Genomic DNA, 20763 nt, shown 5'->3' on the forward strand with positions numbered 1-20763 from the left:
CTGCCATCTCTTGCGCCTGAGCCAGAGGAGCATGCCTCTTGTATTCAAGCACAATTGCTCGCTCAGTGCTCGATCAGGCGAGATTTATATGAGTGCCTCACAGGCCTGAAACACTCACCTGGGAGACGCGGGGTGGCTGAATTCCCAGAATGGCCTTCGATAGGAAAATCACCTCCTTTCCTCCCGACTCATTTCAGAATTGGGTGAAAATCGCAAGACAGTGTTCAGGGGTGCATGGGTACTGCCTACTCCCAGCTGCCTCTCTATCTTCTTCATGTTAATTTCAAGTCACAAGGAGGGACCATTGCCATTCTGCTCCGCCCACCTAACCAGGAAACCCAGGTTGAGCTTGTCTGCCTGTTGTTGTTGCAGGGGCAGTGCCTTCTCTGCCCAAAAGTGGCAGGAGAGCCTCACTTCAAACGATGGAATCAACTGCTTAAGTAGAAACCAGCATGGTAGTTACAGTGATAAGGTGCAGCTCTAACAGAAGGCGTGACTGAGATGCCCCTTCCAGAAATACATGGAATGCTGATTGAGGGCCCAGCCGGAGGGTTGGTGGATTTCTTTTCATATGCTACAGCAGCTTGCAAAGATAGTGTTGTGGGGAGCTGGCTGTGCAAGCAGAGGAAGATTTAAGGGCAGAAAATAGACCTATCAGAAGTGCGATATGAACCCACAACTACATGAGCAAACCAGGATGCTTAGCTTAACTGAAGATCAAGCTCTCTTGAGGCTGCCGCCTTAGACCACTCGGCCATCCTGACAGCTGAGTCTGTGTTTAGGTCTGACTCCTCAGTCTGCACTTGTCGATGCTGCCGCTTGCAATGTTCCTATCAAGGTGACAGGTTTAAAGGCCCCACAATATAACATGGCCAAGAAAAAAAAAAGTAAAAAACAGAATAAGAAACCAGGCACATGCACGACTACGCAAAGATGCAGATAACTTTTTACCGGCCTGCAATAGTAATACAAGTTTTACACAGGTCACAAGTTTTTAAAGGCCATCCCTGAGTGAGACTAAGCTTTTAGGGAGCAAACACAAAAGCAGACACTGCCCATTGTTTCTGCCCGGTCTCGAACCGGGGACCTTTCGCGTGTTAGGCGAACGTGATAACCACTACACTACAGAAACAAGCATGAGGGCTTGACTGAAGGAGCAAAATTCCCCTCATATGTTTGCCCGATTGCCTCTATACTTGATCAGCAGTTGCTCGCAAAGCGAGGAGTAAGTGTGAAAATTGCAGCGTTGTCAGCCAGCAAGCGTACACTCAGATGTACTGAAAAGTCACAGCTGCGGGTAGAGACAAATATCTGATGCCTAAATGCCTGAAACCAGAGCCTGTGAAAGCATCACACAGAGCACACTGAAAGCAAGCAGGAAGGAAGCCAAGGCATGGTGATCCTTTTTTTCTCCTGAGGCTAAAAATATTTTGCACAACAATGCTTTGAGTGGAATGAGGAATCTTCAAGCTTTGTGTATTTTGAGTAAAATTTGTGTGTTTTCTGCTAAAAAGGGTGTGTTGGGGATTTGGACCCGGACACCAACGAGCGAGGGCACAGAAGCACCACTGCTCAGACCCTGCTCCTAGGGTTGAGGGCAGAGAGTGGGCGAATACATCGCAAGGCAAGAAAATGCACATGGTTCTCTCTTCTGCAATATGACTAGAGTCATTTCCATGGTCGTCATCGAACATGACATAAAACGCCTCTATCCTTTAGACCTTTTGGCCCATAATTACAAGAGGATGACTGAGTGAGACGCTCTGCCAAATTTGGCAGCCTCGCACTCAGTCATTTTCAAAATGCAGGGAAGCGCCGTATTTAGTAGAATACAGCGCACCCCTGTGCTTCCCTCTGCGCCAGCTCTAAATTAGCTGCCGAGCACCAACGCAGCCATCCTTGCGCCATGGTACAAGGATGGCTGCGTGGAGGGGGAAATTGTTTTTGTTCAGGAAGGCACACCTTCCTGCACAACAGAAATCTTCAGTGGCGATATGTTCGTGCAGCACACATAGAAAGAGCAAAAATGAGGAGAAATGAAAACATTTCTGCTCGTTTCTCCACTATAACGACACCCATTGTATGGCGCTTGGATTTTGGCGCTGCCACAGATTTACAAAAACTCGTAAAACTGGAGCAGCATCAAAATGCTATGGTGTTGCAGTGGCCCACCCAGAGCAACGCCCATTGCACGCCCCTTCCAGGGAAAGGGCTGCGTGTGAAGGGGCCGTATTTACAAGGTGGTGTTAAGCCACAAAACGTGGTTGAACGGCGTCTTGTAAATACGGCACAGTACATAGTGCCACCGGGGCGTCACTAAAGATGATGTGCCGGTGGCGATAGGGCCTTGTAAGTCTGGCCCTTTCTTTGCTCAAGGTGTATGTTCTTGGTGAAGGTAGGAAAGCCATTTTCGCTCTCATACCTTCCTTCCTTGGCTGGCTTGACCACAGTAGGCCCAGGCTTCAATGGAAAGGTCAAAAAGGGAGCAACTGACTGCCGTAAGGTGTATCGTCTTCTCTTGGTGAGTTGAGACCGATGCCCTTGGAGCGTAGTACCTCACGATGGTGAGGGATAGACACAGCCTCTTTAATTTCAATTTACCTGTCAGGTGAGGTGGTAAATGCAAATAATGTGATAAAGCACAGCAACTTGCTGTTTCTGCCTGGCCTCGAACCAGGGACCTTTCGCGTGTAAGGCAAACGTGATAACCACTACACTACAGAAACAGACATGCCTGCTTATTTGCTTCATGTGGCTATGCATTGGAATGGAACCACTGCACTGGAAACAGACACACCTGCTTTCTTTATGTGGCTATGCTTTGGACTGGAATGCAAGGACTAAGGGACAATATTCATGACGCTCAAAGCTGAGCCTTTCTGACAGGATCTCTTCCTTTGGAAGAAAGGAACTGGGATCACTTTCATTCCAAGAGGTGATTTCAAAACCAGCCCTGCAATTACTTTGGAGAAGCACTGTGCATTTCATGTTCCAACGAGAAGTGCTGCTCCAACACAAAAAAGCAGTTAGAAAGAAATCCCGCACTCCTTCATCATGCCGAACTGCCTCGACACCAGTAGAAAGCATGCAATGCATTCCACCATGGCATCTTACAAGAGTGGAAAGCAGAAATACTCCTGTTTAAAAACAGATCGAACCTATGAAGGCACGGGCTCGTCCGGGATTTGAACCCGGGACCTCTCACACCCAAAGCGAGAATCATACCCCTAGACCAACGAGCCTGCTGCTGCAAAAGCCTTTCAAACATCTTCTGAAGTGTCTTTGTGAAAAAGCAGGGCCACTTGGAGACTCTCCTTCTAAGCGTGCCATAGCAATTGATGTTTTGTGCCAAGGGGTTTTTTTTTGCCTCTAGCAAGGCAAGAGGTAGTCAAGAAGCCCTATGCTAGCAAGCTGAACTGTGGCGCTGATGAGAAAAGCAGACCCTTTCTGGTAGTTGTACGCCTCCGCAGGACCTGGGCCCTTGCACCATAGACTTCCAGACCAGAAGCACTGAAGGGCCTGCCATCTCTTGCGCCTGAGCCAGAGGAGCATGCCTCTTGTATTCAAGCACAATTGCTCGCTCAGTGCTCGATCAGGCGAGATTTATATGAGTGCCTCACAGGCCTGAAACACTCACCTGGGAGACGCGGGGTGGCTGAATTCCCAGAATGGCCTTCGATAGGAAAATCACCTCCTTTCCTCCCGACTCATTTCAGAATTGGGTGAAAATCGCAAGACAGTGTTCAGGGGTGCATGGGTACTGCCTACTCCCAGCTGCCTCTCTGTCTTCTTCATGTTAATTTCAAGTCACAAGGAGGGACCATTGCCATTCTGCTCCGCCCACCTAACCAGGAAACCCAGGTTGAGCTTGTCTGCCTGTTGTTGTTGCAGGGGCAGTGCCTTCTCTGCCCAAAAGTGGCAGGAGAGCCTCACTTCAAACGATGGAATCAACTGCTTAAGTAGAAACCAGCATGGTAGTTACAGTGATAAGGTGCAGCTCTAACAGAAGGCGTGACTGAGATGCCCCTTCCAGAAATACATGGAATGCTGATTGAGGGCCCAGCCGGAGGGTTGGTGGATTTCTTTTCATATGCTACAGCAGCTTGCAAAGATAGTGTTGTGGGGAGCTGGCTGTGCAAGCAGAGGAAGATTTAAGGGCAGAAAATAGACCTATCAGAAGTGCGATATGAACCCACAACTACATGAGCAAACCAGGATGCTTAGCTTAACTGAAGATCAAGCTCTCTTGAGGCTGCCGCCTTAGACCACTCGGCCATCCTGACAGCTGAGTCTGTGTTTAGGTCTGACTCCTCAGTCTGCACTTGTCGATGCTGCCGCTTGCAATGTTCCTATCAAGGTGACAGGTTTAAAGGCCCCACAATATAACATGGCCAAGAAAAAAAAAAGTAAAAAACAGAATAAGAAACCAGGCACATGCACGACTACGCAAAGATGCAGATAACTTTTTACCGGCCTGCAATAGTAATACAAGTTTTACACAGGTCACAAGTTTTTAAAGGCCATCCCTGAGTGAGACTAAGCTTTTAGGGAGCAAACACAAAAGCAGACACTGCCCATTGTTTCTGCCCGGTCTCGAACCGGGGACCTTTCGCGTGTTAGGCGAACGTGATAACCACTACACTACAGAAACAAGCATGAGGGCTTGACTGAAGGAGCAAAATTCCCCTCATATGTTTGCCCGATTGCCTCTATACTTGATCAGCAGTTGCTCGCAAAGCGAGGAGTAAGTGTGAAAATTGCAGCGTTGTCAGCCAGCAAGCGTACACTCAGATGTACTGAAAAGTCACAGCTGCGGGTAGAGACAAATATCTGATGCCTAAATGCCTGAAACCAGAGCCTGTGAAAGCATCACACAGAGCACACTGAAAGCAAGCAGGAAGGAAGCCAAGGCATGGTGATCCTTTTTTTCTCCTGAGGCTAAAAATATTTTGCACAACAATGCTTTGAGTGGAATGAGGAATCTTCAAGCTTTGTGTATTTTGAGTAAAATTTGTGTGTTTTCTGCTAAAAAGGGTGTGTTGGGGATTTGGACCCGGACACCAACGAGCGAGGGCACAGAAGCACCACTGCTCAGACCCTGCTCCTAGGGTTGAGGGCAGAGAGTGGGCGAATACATCGCAAGGCAAGAAAATGCACATGGTTCTCTCTTCTGCAATATGACTAGAGTCATTTCCATGGTCGTCATCGAACATGACATAAAACGCCTCTATCCTTTAGACCTTTTGGCCCATAATTACAAGAGGATGACTGAGTGAGACGCTCTGCCAAATTTGGCAGCCTCGCACTCAGTCATTTTCAAAATGCAGGGAAGCGCCGTATTTAGTAGAATACAGCGCACCCCTGTGCTTCCCTCTGCGCCAGCTCTAAATTAGCTGCCGAGCACCAACGCAGCCATCCTTGCGCCATGGTACAAGGATGGCTGCGTGGAGGGGGAAATTGTTTTTGTTCAGGAAGGCACACCTTCCTGCACAACAGAAATCTTCAGGGGCGATATGTTCGTGCAGCACACATAGAAAGAGCAAAAATGAGGAGAAATGAAAACATTTCTGCTCGTTTCTCCACTATAACGACACCCATTGTATGGCGCTTGGATTTTGGCGCTGCCACAGATTTACAAAAACTCGTAAAACTGGAGCAGCATCAAAATGCTATGGTGTTGCAGTGGCCCACCCAGAGCAACGCCCATTGCACGCCCCTTCCAGGGAAAGGGCTGCGTGTGAAGGGGCCGTATTTACAAGGTGGTGTTAAGCCACAAAACGTGGTTGAACGGCGTCTTGTAAATACGGCACAGTACATAGTGCCACCGGGACGTCACTAAAGATGATGTGCCGGTGGCGATAGGGCCTTGTAAGTCTGGCCCTTTCTTTGCTCAAGGTGTATGTTCTTGGTGAAGGTAGGAAAGCCATTTTCGCTCTCATACCTTCCTTCCTTGGCTGGCTTGACCACAGTAGGCCCAGGCTTCAATGGAAAGGTCAAAAAGGGAGCAACTGACTGCCGTAAGGTGTATCGTCTTCTCTTGGTGAGTTGAGACCGATGCCCTTGGAGCGTAGTACCTCACGATGGTGAGGGATAGACACAGCCTCTTTAATTTCAATTTACCTGTCAGGTGAGGTGGTAAATGCAAATAATGTGATAAAGCACAGCAACTTGCTGTTTCTGCCTGGCCTCGAACCAGGGACCTTTCGCGTGTAAGGCAAACGTGATAACCACTACACTACAGAAACAGACATGCCTGCTTATTTGCTTCATGTGGCTATGCATTGGACTGGAACCACTGCACTGGAAACAGACACACCTGCTTTCTTTATGTGGCTATGCTTTGGACTGGAATGCAAGGACTAAGGGACAATATTCATGACGCTCAAAGCTGAGCCTTTCTGACAGGATCTCTTCCTTTGGAAGAAAGGAACTGGGATCACTTTCATTCCAAGAGGTGATTTCAAAACCAGCCCTGCAATTACTTTGGAGAAGCACTGTGCATTTCATGTTCCAACGAGAAGTGCTGCTCCAACACAAAAAAGCAGTTAGAAAGAAATCCCGCACTCCTTCATCATGCCGAACTGCCTCGACACCAGTAGAAAGCATGCAATGCATTCCACCATGGCATCTTACAAGAGTGGAAAGCAGAAATACTCCTGTTTAAAAACAGATCGAACCTATGAAGGCACGGGCTCGTCCGGGATTTGAACCCGGGACCTCTCACACCCAAAGCGAGAATCATACCCCTAGACCAACGAGCCTGCTGCTGCAAAAGCCTTTCAAACATCTTCTGAAGTGTCTTTGTGAAAAAGCAGGGCCACTTGGAGACTCTCCTTCTAAGCGTGCCATAGCAATTGATGTTTTGTGCCAAGGGTTTTTTTTTTGCCTCTAGCAAGGCAAGAGGTAGTCAAGAAGCCCTATGCTAGCAAGCTGAACTGTGGCGCTGATGAGAAAAGCAGACCCTTTCTGGTAGTTGTACGCCTCCGCAGGACCTGGGCCCTTGCACCGTAGACTTCCAGACCAGAAGCACTGAAGGGCCTGCCATCTCTTGCGCCTGAGCCAGAGGAGCATGCCTCTTGTATTCAAGCACAATTGCTTGCTCAGTGCTCGATCAGGCGAGATTTATATGAGTGCCTCACAGGCCTGAAACACTCACCTGGGAGACGCGGGGTGGCTGAATTCCCAGAATGGCCTTCGATAGGAAAATCACCTCCTTTCCTCCCGACTCATTTCAGAATTGGGTGAAAATCGCAAGACAGTGTTCAGGGGTGCATGGGTACTGCCTACTCCCAGCTGCCTCTCTGTCTTCTTCATGTTAATTTCAAGTCACAAGGAGGGACCATTGCCATTCTGCTCCGCCCACCTAACCAGGAAACCCAGGTTGAGCTTGTCTGCCTGTTGTTGTTGCAGGGGCAGTGCCTTCTCTGCCCAAAAGTGGCAGGAGAGCCTCACTTCAAACGATGGAATCAACTGCTTAAGTAGAAACCAGCATGGTAGTTACAGTGATAAGGTGCAGCTCTAACAGAAGGCGTGACTGAGATGCCCCTTCCAGAAATACATGGAATGCTGATTGAGGGCCCAGCCGGAGGGTTGGTGGATTTCTTTTCATATGCTACAGCAGCTTGCAAAGATAGTGTTGTGGGGAGCTGGCTGTGCAAGCAGAGGAAGATTTAAGGGCAGAAAATAGACCTATCAGAAGTGCGATATGAACCCACAACTACATGAGCAAACCAGGATGCTTAGCTTAACTGAAGATCAAGCTCTCTTGAGGCTGCCGCCTTAGACCACTCGGCCATCCTGACAGCTGAGTCTGTGTTTAGGTCTGACTCCTCAGTCTGCACTTGTCGATGCTGCCGCTTGCAATGTTCCTATCAAGGTGACAGGTTTAAAGGCCCCACAATATAACATGGCCAAGAAAAAAAAAAGTAAAAAACAGAATAAGAAACCAGGCACATGCACGACTACGCAAAGATGCAGATAACTTTTTACCGGCCTGCAATAGTAATACAAGTTTTACACAGGTCACAAGTTTTTAAAGGCCATCCCTGAGTGAGACTAAGCTTTTAGGGAGCAAACACAAAAGCAGACACTGCCCATTGTTTCTGCCCGGTCTCGAACCAGGGACCTTTCGCGTGTTAGGCGAACGTGATAACCACTACACTACAGAAACAAGCATGAGGGCTTGACTGAAGGAGCAAAATTCCCCTCATATGTTTGCCCGATTGCCTCTATACTTGATCAGCAGTTGCTCGCAAAGCGAGGAGTAAGTGTGAAAATTGCAGCGTTGTCAGCCAGCAAGCGTACACTCAGATGTACTGAAAAGTCACAGCTGCGGGTAGAGACAAATATCTGATGCCTAAATGCCTGAAACCAGAGCCTGTGAAAGCATCACACAGAGCACACTGAAAGCAAGCAGGAAGGAAGCCAAGGCATGGTGATCCTTTTTTTCTCCTGAGGCTAAAAATATTTTGCACAACAATGCTTTGAGTGGAATGAGGAATCTTCAAGCTTTGTGTATTTTGAGTAAAATTTGTGTGTTTTCTGCTAAAAAGGGTGTGTTGGGGATTTGGACCCGGACACCAACGAGCGAGGGCACAGAAGCACCACTGCTCAGACCCTGCTCCTAGGGTTGAGGGCAGAGAGTGGGCGAATACATCGCAAGGCAAGAAAATGCACATGGTTCTCTCTTCTGCAATATGACTAGAGTCATTTCCATGGTCGTCATCGAACATGACATAAAACGCCTCTATCCTTTAGACCTTTTGGCCCATAATTACAAGAGGATGACTGAGTGAGACGCTCTGCCAAATTTGGCAGCCTCGCACTCAGTCATTTTCAAAATGCAGGGAAGCGCCGTATTTAGTAGAATACAGCGCACCCCTGTGCTTCCCTCTGCGCCAGCTCTAAATTAGCTGCCGAGCACCAACGCAGCCATCCTTGCGCCATGGTACAAGGATGGCTGCGTGGAGGGGGAAATTGTTTTTGTTCAGGAAGGCACACCTTCCTGCACAACAGAAATCTTCAGTGGCGATATGTTCGTGCAGCACACATAGAAAGAGCAAAAATGAGGAGAAATGAAAACATTTCTGCTCGTTTCTCCACTATAACGACACCCATTGTATGGCGCTTGGATTTTGGCGCTGCCACAGATTTACAAAAACTCGTAAAACTGGAGCAGCATCAAAATGCTATGGTGTTGCAGTGGCCCACCCAGAGCAACGCCCATTGCACGCCCCTTCCAGGGAAAGGGCTGCGTGTGAAGGGGCCGTATTTACAAGGTGGTGTTAAGCCACAAAACGTGGTTGAACGGCGTCTTGTAAATACGGCACAGTACATAGTGCCACCGGGGCGTCACTAAAGATGATGTGCCGGTGGCGATAGGGCCTTGTAAGTCTGGCCCTTTCTTTGCTCAAGGTGTATGTTCTTGGTGAAGGTAGGAAAGCCATTTTCGCTCTCATACCTTCCTTCCTTGGCTGGCTTGACCACAGTAGGCCCAGGCTTCAATGGAAAGGTCAAAAAGGGAGCAACTGACTGCCGTAAGGTGTATCGTCTTCTCTTGGTGAGTTGAGACCGATGCCCTTGGAGCGTAGTACCTCACGATGGTGAGGGATAGACACAGCCTCTTTAATTTCAATTTACCTGTCAGGTGAGGTGGTAAATGCAAATAATGTGATAAAGCACAGCAACTTGCTGTTTCTGCCTGGCCTCGAACCAGGGACCTTTCGCGTGTAAGGCGAACGTGATAACCACTACACTACAGAAACAGACATGCCTGCTTATTTGCTTCATGTGGCTATGCATTGGACTGGAACCACTGCACTGGAAACAGACACACCTGCTTTCTTTATGTGGCTATGCTTTGGACTGGAATGCAAGGACTAAGGGACAATATTCATGACGCTCAAAGCTGAGCCTTTCTGACAGGATCTCTTCCTTTGGAAGAAAGGAACTGGGATCACTTTCATTCCAAGAGGTGATTTCAAAACCAGCCCTGCAATTACTTTGGAGAAGCACTGTGCATTTCATGTTCCAACGAGAAGTGCTGCTCCAACACAAAAAAGCAGTTAGAAAGAAATCCCGCACTCCTTCATCATGCCGAACTGCCTCGACACCAGTAGAAAGCATGCAATGCATTCCACCATGGCATCTTACAAGAGTGGAAAGCAGAAATACTCCTGTTTAAAAACAGATCGAACCTATGAAGGCACGGGCTCGTCCGGGATTTGAACCCGGGACCTCTCACACCCAAAGCGAGAATCATACCCCTAGACCAACGAGCCTGCTGCTGCAAAAGCCTTTCAAACATCTTCTGAAGTGTCTTTGTGAAAAAGCAGGGCCACTTGGAGACTCTCCTTCTAAGCGTGCCATAGCAATTGATGTTTTGTGCCAAGGGGTTTTTTTTTGCCTCTAGCAAGGCAAGAGGTAGTCAAGAAGCCCTATGCTAGCAAGCTGAACTGTGGCGCTGATGAGAAAAGCAGACCCTTTCTGGTAGTTGTACGCCTCCGCAGGACCTGGGCCCTTGCACCGTAGACTTCCAGACCAGAAGCACTGAAGGGCCTGCCATCTCTTGCGCCTGAGCCAGAGGAGCATGCCTCTTGTATTCAAGCACAATTGCTCGCTCAGTGCTCGATCAGGCGAGATTAATATGAGTGCCTCACAGGCCTGAAACACTCACCTGGGAGACGCGGGGTGGCTGAATTCCCAGAATGGCCTTCGATAGGAAAATCACCTCCTTTCCTCCCGACTCATTTCAGAATTGGGTGAAAATCGCAAGACAGTGTTCAGGGGTGCATGGGTACTGCCTACTCCCAGCTGCCTCTCTGTCTTCTTCATGTTAATTTCAAGTCACAAGGAGGGACCATTGCCATTCTGCTCCGCCCACCTAACCAGGAAACCCAGGTTGAGCTTGTCTGCCTGTTGTTGTTGCAGGGGCAGTGCCTTCTCTGCCCAAAAGTGGCAGGAGAGCCTCACTTCAAACGATGGAATCAACTGCTTAAGTAGAAACCAGCATGGTAGTTACAGTGATAAGGTGCAGCTCTAACAGAAGGCGTGACTGAGATGCCCCTTCCAGAAATACATGGAATGCTGATTGAGGGCCCAGCCGGAGGGTTGGTGGATTTCTTTTCATATGCTACAGCAGCTTGCAAAGATAGTGTTGTGGGGAGCTGGCTGTGCAAGCAGAGGAAGATTTAAGGGCAGAAAATAGACCTATCAGAAGTGCGATATGAACCCACAACTACATGAGCAAACCAGGATGCTTAGCTTAACTGAAGATCAAGCTCTCTTGAGGCTGCCGCCTTAGACCACTCGGCCATCCTGACAGCTGAGTCTGTGTTTAGGTCTGACTCCTCAGTCTGCACTTGTCGATGCTGCCGCTTGCAATGTTCCTATCAAGGTGACAGGTTTAAAGGCCCCACAATATAACATGGCCAAGAAAAAAAAAAGTAAAAAACAGAATAAGAAACCAGGCACATGCACGACTACGCAAAGATGCAGATAACTTTTTACCGGCCTGCAATAGTAATACAAGTTTTACACAGGTCACAAGTTTTTAAAGGCCATCCCTGAGTGAGACTAAGCTTTTAGGGAGCAAACACAAAAGCAGACACTGCCCATTGTTTCTGCCCGGTCTCGAACCGGGGACCTTTCGCGTGTTAGGCGAACGTGATTACCACTACACTACAGAAACAAGCATGAGGGCTTGACTGAAGGAGCAAAATTCCCCTCATATGTTTGCCCGATTGCCTCTATACTTGATCAGCAGTTGCTCGCAAAGCGAGGAGTAAGTGTGAAAATTGCAGCGTTGTCAGCCAGCAAGCGTACACTCAGATGTACTGAAAAGTCACAGCTGCGGGTAGAGACAAATATCTGATGCCTAAATGCCTGAAACCAGAGCCTGTGAAAGCATCACACAGAGCACACTGAAAGCAAGCAGGAAGGAAGCCAAGGCATGGTGATCCTTTTTTTCTCCTGAGGCTAAAAATATTTTGCACAACAATGCTTTGAGTGGAATGAGGAATCTTCAAGCTTTGTGTATTTTGAGTAAAATTTGTGTGTTTTCTGCTAAAAAGGGTGTGTTGGGGATTTGGACCCGGACACCAACGAGCGAGGGCACAGAAGCACCACTGCTCAGACCCTGCTCCTAGGGTTGAGGGCAGAGAGTGGGCGAATACATCGCAAGGCAAGAAAATGCACATGGTTCTCTCTTCTGCAATATGACTAGAGTCATTTCCATGGTCGTCATCGAACATGACATAAAACGCCTCTATCCTTTAGACCTTTTGGCCCATAATTACAAGAGGATGACTGAGTGAGACGCTCTGCCAAATTTGGCAGCCTCGCACTCAGTCATTTTCAAAATGCAGGGAAGCGCCGTATTTAGTAGAATACAGCGCACCCCTGTGCTTCCCTCTGCGCCAGCTCTAAATTAGCTGCCGAGCACCAACGCAGCCATCCTTGCGCCATGGTACAAGGATGGCTGCGTGGAGGGGGAAATTGTTTTTGTTCAGGAAGGCACACCTTCCTGCACAACAGAAATCTTCAGTGGCGATATGTTCATGCAGCACACATAGAAAGAGCAAAAATGAGGAGAAATGAAAACATTTCTGCTCGTTTCTCCACTATAACGACACCCATTGTATGGCGCTTGGATTTTGGCGCTGCCACAGATTTACAAAAACTCGTAAAACTGGAGCAGCATCAAAATGCTATGGTGTTGCAGTGGCCCACCCAGAGCAACGCCCATTGCACGCCCCTTCCAGGGAAAGGGCTGCGTGTGAAGGGGCCGTATTTACAAGGTGGTGTTAAGCCACAAAACGTGGTTGAACGGCGTCTTGTAAATACGGCACAGTACATAGTGCCACCGGGGCGTCACTAAAGATGATGTGCCGGTGGCGATAGGGCCTTGTAAGTCTGGCCCTTTCTTTGCTCAAGGTGTATGTTCTTGGTGAAGGTAGGAAAGCCATTTTCGCTCTCATACCTTCCTTCCTTGGCTGGCTTGACCACAGTAGGCCCAGGCTTCAATGGAAAGGTCAAAAAGGGAGCAACTGACTGCCGTAAGGTGTATCGTCTTCTCTTGGTGAGTTGAGACCGATGCCCTTGGAGCGTAGTACCTCACGATGGTGAGGGATAGACACAGCCTCTTTAATTTCAATTTACCTGTCAGGTGAGGTGGTAAATGCAAATAATGTGATAAAGCACAGCAACTTGCTGTTTCTGCCTGGCCTCGAACCAGGGACCTTTCGCGTGTAAGGCGAACGTGATAACCACTACACTACAGAAACAGACATGCCTGCTTATTTGCTTCATGTGGCTATGCATTGGACTGGAACCACTGCACTGGAAACAGACACACCTGCTTTCTTTATGTGGCTATGCTTTGGACTGGAATGCAAGGACTAAGGGACAATATTCATGACGCTCAAAGCTGAGCCTTTCTGACAGGATCTCTTCCTTTGGAAGAAAGGAACTGGGATCACTTTCATTCCAAGAGGTGATTTCAAAACCAGCCCTGCAATTACTTTGGAGAAGCACTGTGCATTTCATGTTCCAACGAGAAGTGCTGCTCCAACACAAAAAAGCAGTTAGAAAGAAATCCCGCACTCCTTCATCATGCCGAACTGCCTCGACACCAGTAGAAAGCATGAAATGCATTCCACCATGGCATCTTACAAGAGTGGAAAGCAGAAATACTCCTGTTTAAAAACAGATCGAACCTATGAAGGCACGGGCTCGTCCGGGATTTGAACCCGGGACCTCTCACACCCAAAGCGAGAATCATACCCCTAGACCAACGAGCCTGCTGCTGCAAAAGCCTTTCAAACATCTTCTGAAGTGTCTTTGTGAAAAAGCAGGGCCACTTGGAGACTCTCCTTCTAAGCGTGCCATAGCAATTGATGTTTTGTGCCAAGGGTTTTTTTTTTGCCTCTAGCAAGGCAAGAGGTAGTCAAGAAGCCCTATGCTAGCAAGCTGAACTGTGGCGCTGATGAGAAAAGCAGACCCTTTCTGGTAGTTGTACGCCTCCGCAGGACCTGGGCCCTTGCACCGTAGACTTCCAGACCAGAAGCACTGAAGGGCCTGCCATCTCTTGCGCCTGAGCCAGAGGAGCATGCCTCTTGTATTCAAGCACAATTGCTCGCTCAGTGCTCGATCAGGCGAGATTTATATGAGTGCCTCACAGGCCTGAAACACTCACCTGGGAGACGCGGGGTGGCTGAATTCCCAGAATGGCCTTCGATAGGAAAATCACCTCCTTTCCTCCCGACTCATTTCAGAATTGGGTGAAAATCGCAAGACAGTGTTCAGGGGTGCATGGGTACTGCCTACTCCCAGCTGCCTCTCTGTCTTCTTCATGTTAATTTCAAGTCACAAGGAGGGACCATTGCCATTCTGCTCCGCCCACCTAACCAGGAAACCCAGGTTGAGCTTGTCTGCCTGTTGTTGTTGCAGGGGCAGTGCCTTCTCTGCCCAAAAGTGGCAGGAGAGCCTCACTTCAAACGATGGAATCAACTGCTTAAGTAGAAACCAGCATGGTAGTTACAGTGATAAGGTGCAGCTCTAACAGAAGGCGTGACTGAGATGCCCCTTCCAGAAATACATGGAATGCTGATTGAGGGCCCAGCCGGAGGGTTGGTGGATTTCTTTTCATATGCTACAGCAGCTTGCAAAGATAGTGTTGTGGGGAGCTGGCTGTGCAAGCAGAGGAAGATTTAAGGGCAGAAAATAGACCTATCAGAAGTGCGATATGAACCCACAACTACATGAGCAAACCAGGATGCTTAGCTTAACTGAAGATCAAGCTCTCTTGAGGCTGCCGCCTTAGACCACTCGGCCATCCTGACAGCTGAGTCTGTGTTTAGGTCTGACTCCTCAGTCTGCACTTGTCGATGCTGCCGCTTGCAATGTTCCTATCAAGGTGACAGGTTTAAAGGCCCCACAATATAACATGGCCAAGAAAAAAAAAAGTAAAAAACAGAATAAGAAACCAGGCACATGCACGACTACGCAAAGATGCAGATAACTTTTTACCGACCTGCAATAGTAATACAAGTTTTACACAGGTCACAAGTTTTTAAAGGCCATCCCTGAGTGAGACTAAGCTTTTAGGGAGCAAACACAAAAGCAGACACTGCCCATTGTTTCTGCCCGGTCTCGAACCGGGGACCTTTCGCGTGTTAGGCGAACGTGATAACCACTACACTACAGAAACAAGCATGAGGGCTTGACTGAAGGAGCAAAATTCCCCTCATATGTTTGCCCGATTGCCTCTATACTTGATCAGCAGTTGCTCGCAAAGCGAGGAGTAAGTGTGAAAATTGCAGCGTTGTCAGCCAGCAAGCGTACACTCAGATGTACTGAAAAGTCACAGCTGCGGGTAGAGACAAATATCTGATGCCTAAATGCCTGAAACCAGAGCCTGTGAAAGCATCACACAGAGCACACTGAAAGCAAGCAGGAAGGAAGCCAAGGCATGGTGATCCTTTTTTTCTCCTGAGGCTAAAAATATTTTGCACAACAATGCTTTGAGTGGAATGAGGAATCTTCAAGCTTTGTGTATTTTGAGTAAAATTTGTGTGTTTTCTGCTAAAAAGGGTGTGTTGGGGATTTGGACCCGGACACCAACGAGCGAGGGCACAGAAGCACCACTGCTCAGACCCTGCTCCTAGGGTTGAGGGCAGAGAGTGGGCGAATACATCGCAAGGCAAGAAAATGCACATGGTTCTCTCTTCTGCAATATGACTAGAGTCATTTCCATGGTCGTCATCGAACATGACATAAAACGCCTCTATCCTTTAGACCTTTTGGCCCATAATTACAAGAGGATGACTGAGTGAGACGCTCTGCCAAATTTGGCAGCCTCGCACTCAGTCATTTTCAAAATGCAGGGAAGCGCCGTATTTAGTAGAATACAGCGCACCCCTGTGCTTCCCTCTGCGCCAGCTCTAAATTAGCTGCCGAGCACCAACGCAGCCATCCTTGCGCCATGGTACAAGGATGGCTGCGTGGAGGGGGAAATTGTTTTTGTTCAGGAAGGCACACCTTCCTGCACAACAGAAATCTTCAGTGGCGATATGTTCGTGCAGCACACATAGAAAGAGCAAAAATGAGGAGAAATGAAAACATTTCTGCTCGTTTCTCCACTATAACGACACCCATTGTATGGCGCTTGGATTTTGGCGCTGCCACAGATTTACAAAAACTCGTAAAACTGGAGCAGCATCAAAATGCTATGGTGTTGCAGTGGCCCACCCAGAGCAACGCCCATTGCACGCCCCTTCCAGGGAAAGGGCTGCGTGTGAAGGGGCCGTATTTACAAGGTGGTGTTAAGCCACAAAACGTGGTTGAACGGCGTCTTGTAAATACGGCACAGTACATAGTGCCACCGGGGCGTCACTAAAGATGATGTGCCGGTGGCGATAGGGCCTTGTAAGTCTGGCCCTTTCTTTGCTCAAGGTGTATGTTCTTGGTGAAGGTAGGAAAGCCATTTTCGCTCTCATACCTTCCTTCCTTGGCTGGCTTGACCACAGTAGGCCCAGGCTTCAATGGAAAGGTCAAAAAGGGAGCAACTGACTGCCGTAAGGTGTATCGTCTTCTCTTGGTGAGTTGAGACCGATGCCCTTGGAGCGTAGTACCTCACGATGGTGAGGGATAGACACAGCCTCTTTAATTTCAATTTACCTGTCAGGTGAGGTGGTAAATGCAAATAATGTGATAAAGCACAGCAACTTGCTGTTTCTGCCTGGCCTCGAACCAGGGACCTTTCGCGTGTAAGGCGAACGTGATAACCACTACACTACAGAAACAGACATGCCTGCTTATTTGCTTCATGTGGCTATGCATTGGACTGGAACCACTGCACTGGAAACAGACACACCTGCTTTCTTTATGTGGCTATGCTTTGGACTGGAATGCAAGGACTAAGGGACAATATTCATGACGCTCAAAGCTGAGCCTTTCTGACAGGATCTCTTCCTTTGGAAGAAAGGAACTGGGATCACTTTCATTCCAAGAGGTGATTTCAAAACCAGCCCTGCAATTACTTTGGAGAAGCACTGTGCATTTCATGTTCCAACGAGAAGTGCTGCTCCAACACAAAAAAGCAGTTAGAAAGAAATCCCGCACTCCTTCATCATGCCGAACTGCCTCGACACCAGTAGAAAGCATGCAATGCATTCCACCATGGCATCTTACAAGAGTGGAAAGCAGAAATACTCCTGTTTAAAAACAGATCGAACCTATGAAGGCACGGGCTCGTCCGGGATTTGAACCCGGGACCTCTCACACCCAAAGCGAGAATCATACCCCTAGACCAACGAGCCTGCTGCTGCAAAAGCCTTTCAAACATCTTCTGAAGTGTCTTTGTGAAAAAGCAGGGCCACTTGGAGACTCTCCTTCTAAGCGTGCCATAGCAATTGATGTTTTGTGCCAAGGGTTTTTTTTTTGCCTCTAGCAAGGCAAGAGGTAGTCAAGAAGCCCTATGCTAGCAAGCTGAACTGTGGCGCTGATGAGAAAAGCAGACCCTTTCTGGTAGTTGTATGCCTCCGCAGGACCTGGGCCCTTGCACCGTAGACTTCCAGACCAGAAGCACTGAAGGGCCTGCCATCTCTTGCGCCTGAGCCAGAGGAGCATGCCTCTTGTATTCAAGCACACTTGCTCGCTCAGTGCTCGATCAGGCGAGATTTATATGAGTGCCTCACAGGCCTGAAACACTCACCTGGGAGACGCGGGGTGGCTGAATTCCCAGAATGGCCTCCGATAGGAAAATCACCTCCTTTCCTCCCGACTCATTTCAGAATTGGGTGAAAATCGCAAGACAGTGTTCAGGGGTGCATGGGTACTGCCTACTAGCAGCTGCCTCTCTGTCTTCTTCATGTTAATTTCAAGTCACAAGGAGGGACCATTGCCATTCTGCTCCGCCCACCTAACCAGGAAACCCAGGTTGAGCTTGTCTGCCTGTTGTTGTTGCAGGGGCAGTGCCTTCTCTGCCCAAAAGTGGCAGGAGAGCCTCACTTCAAACGATGGAATCAACTGCTTAAGTAGAAACCAGCATGGTAGTTACAGTGATAAGGTGCAGCTCTAACAGAAGGCGTGACTGAGATGCCCCTTCCAGAAATACATGGAATGCTGATTGAGGGCCCAGCCGGAGGGTTGGTGGATTTCTTTTCATATGCTACAGCAGCTTGCAAAGATAGTGTTGTGGGGAGCTGGCTGTGCAAGCAGAGGAAGATTTAAGGGCAGAAAATAGACCTATCAGAAGTGCGATATGAACCCACAACTACATGAGCAAACCAGGATGCTTAGCTTAACTGAAGATCAAGCTCTCTTGAGGCTGCCGCCTTAGACCACTCGGCCATCCTGACAGCTGAGTCTGTGTTTAGGTCTGACTCCTCAGTCTGCACTTGTCGATGCTGCCGCTTGCAATGTTCCTATCAAGGTGACAGGTTTAAAGGCCCCACAATATAACATGGCCAAGAAAAAAAAAAGTAAAAAACAGAATAAGAAACCAGGCACATGCACGACTACGCAAAGATGCAGATAACTTTTTACCGGCCTGCAATAGTAATACAAGTTTTACACAGGTCACAAGTTTTTAAAGGCCATCCCTGAGTGAGACTAAGCTTTTAGGGAGCAAACACAAAAGCAGACACTGCCCATTGTTTCTGCCCGGTCTCGAACCGGGGACCTTTCGCGTGTTAGGCGAACGTGATAACCACTACACTACAGAAACAAGCATGAGGGCTTGACTGAAGGAGCAAAATTCCCCTCATATGTTTGCCCGATTGCCTCTATACTTGATCAGCAGTTGCTCGCAAAGCGAGGAGTAAGTGTGAAAATTGCAGCGTTGTCAGCCAGCAAGCGTACACTCAGATGTACTGAAAAGTCACAGCTGCGGGTAGAGACAAATATCTGATGCCTAAATGCCTGAAACCAGAGCCTGTGAAAGCATCACACAGAGCACACTGAAAGCAAGCAGGAAGGAAGCCAAGGCATGGTGATCCTTTTTTTCTCCTGAGGCTAAAAATATTTTGCACAACAATGCTTTGAGTGGAATGAGGAATCTTCAAGCTTTGTGTATTTTGAGTAAAATTTGTGTGTTTTCTGCTAAAAAGGGTGTGTTGGGGATTTGGACCCGGACACCAACGAGCGAGGGCACAGAAGCACCACTGCTCAGACCCTGCTCCTAGGGTTGAGGGCAGAGAGTGGGCGAATACATCGCAAGGCAAGAAAATGCACATGGTTCTCTCTTCTGCAATATGACTAGAGTCATTTCCATGGTCGTCATCGAACATGACATAAAACGCCTCTATCCTTTAGACCTTTTGGCCCATAATTACAAGAGGATGACTGAGTGAGACGCTCTGCCAAATTTGGCAGCCTCGCACTCAGTCATTTTCAAAATGCAGGGAAGCGCCGTATTTAGTAGAATACAGCGCACCCCTGTGCTTCCCTCTGCGCCAGCTCTAAATTAGCTGCCGAGCACCAACGCAGCCATCCTTGCGCCATGGTACAAGGATGGCTGCGTGGAGGGGGAAATTGTTTTTGTTCAGGAAGGCACACCTTCCTGCACAACAGAAATCTTCAGTGGCGATATGTTCGTGCAGCACACATAGAAAGAGCAAAAATGAGGAGAAATGAAAACATTTCTGCTCGTTTCTCCACTATAACGACACCCATTGTATGGCGCTTAGTTTTTGGCGCTGCCACAGATTTACAAAAACTCGTAAAACTGGAGCAGCATCAAAATGCTATGGTGTTGCAGTGGCCCACCCAGAGCAACGCCCATTGCACGCCCCTTCCAGGGAAAGGGCTGCGTGTGAAGGGGCCGTATTTACAAGGTGGTGTTAAGCCACAAAACGTGGTTGAACGGCGTCTTGTAAATACGGCACAGTACATAGTGCCACCGGGGCGTCACTAAAGATGATGTGCCGGTGGCGATAGGGCCTTGTAAGTCTGGCCCTTTCTTTGCTCAAGGTGTATGTTCTTGGTGAAGGTAGGAAAGCCATTTTCGCTCTCATACCTTCCTTCCTTGGCTGGCTTGACCACAGTAGGCCCAGGCTTCAATGGAAAGGTCAAAAAGGGAGCAACTGACTGCCGTAAGGTGTATCGTCTTCTCTTGGTGAGTTGAGACCGATGCCCTTGGAGCGTAGTACCTCACGATGGTGAGGGATAGACACAGCCTCTTTAATTTCAATTTACCTGTCAGGTGAGGTGGTAAATGCAAATAATGTGATAAAGCACAGCAACTTGCTGTTTCTGCCTGGCCTCGAACCAGGGACCTTTCGCGTGTAAGGCGAACGTGATAACCACTACACTATAGAAACAGACATGCCTGCTTACTTGCTTCATGTGGCTATGCATTGGACTGGAACCACTGCACTGGAAACAGACACACCTGCTTTCTTTATGTGGCTATGCTTTGGACTGGAATGCAAGGACTAAGGGACAATATTCATGACGCTCAAAGCTGAGCCTTTCTGACAGGATCTCTTCCTTTGGAAGAAAGGAACTGGGATCACTTTCATTCCAAGAGGTGATTTCAAAACCAGCCCTGCAATTACTTTGGAGAAGCACTGTGCATTTCATGTTCCAACGAGAAGTGCTGCTCCAACACAAAAAAGCAGTTAGAAAGAAATCCCGCACTCCTTCATCATGCCGAACTGCCTCGACACCAGTAGAAAGCATGCAATGCATTCCACCATGGCATCTTACAAGAGTGGAAAGCAGAAATACTCCTGTTTAAAAACAGATCGAACCTATGAAGGC

General features: G+C 48.3%; 17 non-coding genes across 17 annotated transcripts; all 17 read right to left on the reverse strand.

Annotated features, from left to right (window-relative positions):
- Positions 1 to 1059: 1059 nt before the first annotated feature.
- Positions 1060 to 1132, reverse strand: TRNAV-AAC (transfer RNA valine (anticodon AAC)). The gene has a single exon. It is a non-coding gene; the product is annotated as a tRNA-Val (tRNA).
- Positions 1133 to 2653: 1521 nt separating this feature from the next.
- TRNAV-UAC (transfer RNA valine (anticodon UAC)) lies at positions 2654 to 2726 on the reverse strand. Its single transcript has one exon. It is a non-coding gene; the product is annotated as a tRNA-Val (tRNA).
- A 444-nt stretch (positions 2727 to 3170) lies between these two features.
- TRNAP-UGG (transfer RNA proline (anticodon UGG)) lies at positions 3171 to 3242 on the reverse strand. Its single transcript has one exon. It is a non-coding gene; the product is annotated as a tRNA-Pro (tRNA).
- Positions 3243 to 4578: 1336 nt separating this feature from the next.
- On the reverse strand, positions 4579 to 4651 carry TRNAV-AAC (transfer RNA valine (anticodon AAC)). The gene has a single exon. It is a non-coding gene; the product is annotated as a tRNA-Val (tRNA).
- A 1521-nt stretch (positions 4652 to 6172) lies between these two features.
- Positions 6173 to 6245, reverse strand: TRNAV-UAC (transfer RNA valine (anticodon UAC)). Its single transcript has one exon. It is a non-coding gene; the product is annotated as a tRNA-Val (tRNA).
- Positions 6246 to 6689: 444 nt separating this feature from the next.
- On the reverse strand, positions 6690 to 6761 carry TRNAP-UGG (transfer RNA proline (anticodon UGG)). Its single transcript has one exon. It is a non-coding gene; the product is annotated as a tRNA-Pro (tRNA).
- Positions 6762 to 8097: 1336 nt separating this feature from the next.
- Positions 8098 to 8170, reverse strand: TRNAV-AAC (transfer RNA valine (anticodon AAC)). Its single transcript has one exon. It is a non-coding gene; the product is annotated as a tRNA-Val (tRNA).
- A 1521-nt stretch (positions 8171 to 9691) lies between these two features.
- On the reverse strand, positions 9692 to 9764 carry TRNAV-UAC (transfer RNA valine (anticodon UAC)). The gene has a single exon. It is a non-coding gene; the product is annotated as a tRNA-Val (tRNA).
- Positions 9765 to 10208: 444 nt separating this feature from the next.
- Positions 10209 to 10280, reverse strand: TRNAP-UGG (transfer RNA proline (anticodon UGG)). Its single transcript has one exon. It is a non-coding gene; the product is annotated as a tRNA-Pro (tRNA).
- Positions 10281 to 11616: 1336 nt separating this feature from the next.
- TRNAV-AAC (transfer RNA valine (anticodon AAC)) lies at positions 11617 to 11689 on the reverse strand. The gene has a single exon. It is a non-coding gene; the product is annotated as a tRNA-Val (tRNA).
- Positions 11690 to 13210: 1521 nt separating this feature from the next.
- Positions 13211 to 13283, reverse strand: TRNAV-UAC (transfer RNA valine (anticodon UAC)). The gene has a single exon. It is a non-coding gene; the product is annotated as a tRNA-Val (tRNA).
- Positions 13284 to 13727: 444 nt separating this feature from the next.
- On the reverse strand, positions 13728 to 13799 carry TRNAP-UGG (transfer RNA proline (anticodon UGG)). The gene has a single exon. It is a non-coding gene; the product is annotated as a tRNA-Pro (tRNA).
- Positions 13800 to 15135: 1336 nt separating this feature from the next.
- Positions 15136 to 15208, reverse strand: TRNAV-AAC (transfer RNA valine (anticodon AAC)). Its single transcript has one exon. It is a non-coding gene; the product is annotated as a tRNA-Val (tRNA).
- Positions 15209 to 16729: 1521 nt separating this feature from the next.
- On the reverse strand, positions 16730 to 16802 carry TRNAV-UAC (transfer RNA valine (anticodon UAC)). The gene has a single exon. It is a non-coding gene; the product is annotated as a tRNA-Val (tRNA).
- A 444-nt stretch (positions 16803 to 17246) lies between these two features.
- On the reverse strand, positions 17247 to 17318 carry TRNAP-UGG (transfer RNA proline (anticodon UGG)). The gene has a single exon. It is a non-coding gene; the product is annotated as a tRNA-Pro (tRNA).
- Positions 17319 to 18654: 1336 nt separating this feature from the next.
- Positions 18655 to 18727, reverse strand: TRNAV-AAC (transfer RNA valine (anticodon AAC)). Its single transcript has one exon. It is a non-coding gene; the product is annotated as a tRNA-Val (tRNA).
- A 1521-nt stretch (positions 18728 to 20248) lies between these two features.
- Positions 20249 to 20321, reverse strand: TRNAV-UAC (transfer RNA valine (anticodon UAC)). Its single transcript has one exon. It is a non-coding gene; the product is annotated as a tRNA-Val (tRNA).
- Positions 20322 to 20763: the final 442 nt, after the last annotated feature.

Source organism: Pleurodeles waltl, chromosome 10 (genome assembly GCF_031143425.1).
Source record: "Pleurodeles waltl isolate 20211129_DDA chromosome 10, aPleWal1.hap1.20221129, whole genome shotgun sequence".
In the NCBI taxonomy this organism is placed as follows: Eukaryota; Metazoa; Chordata; class Amphibia; order Caudata; family Salamandridae; genus Pleurodeles; species Pleurodeles waltl.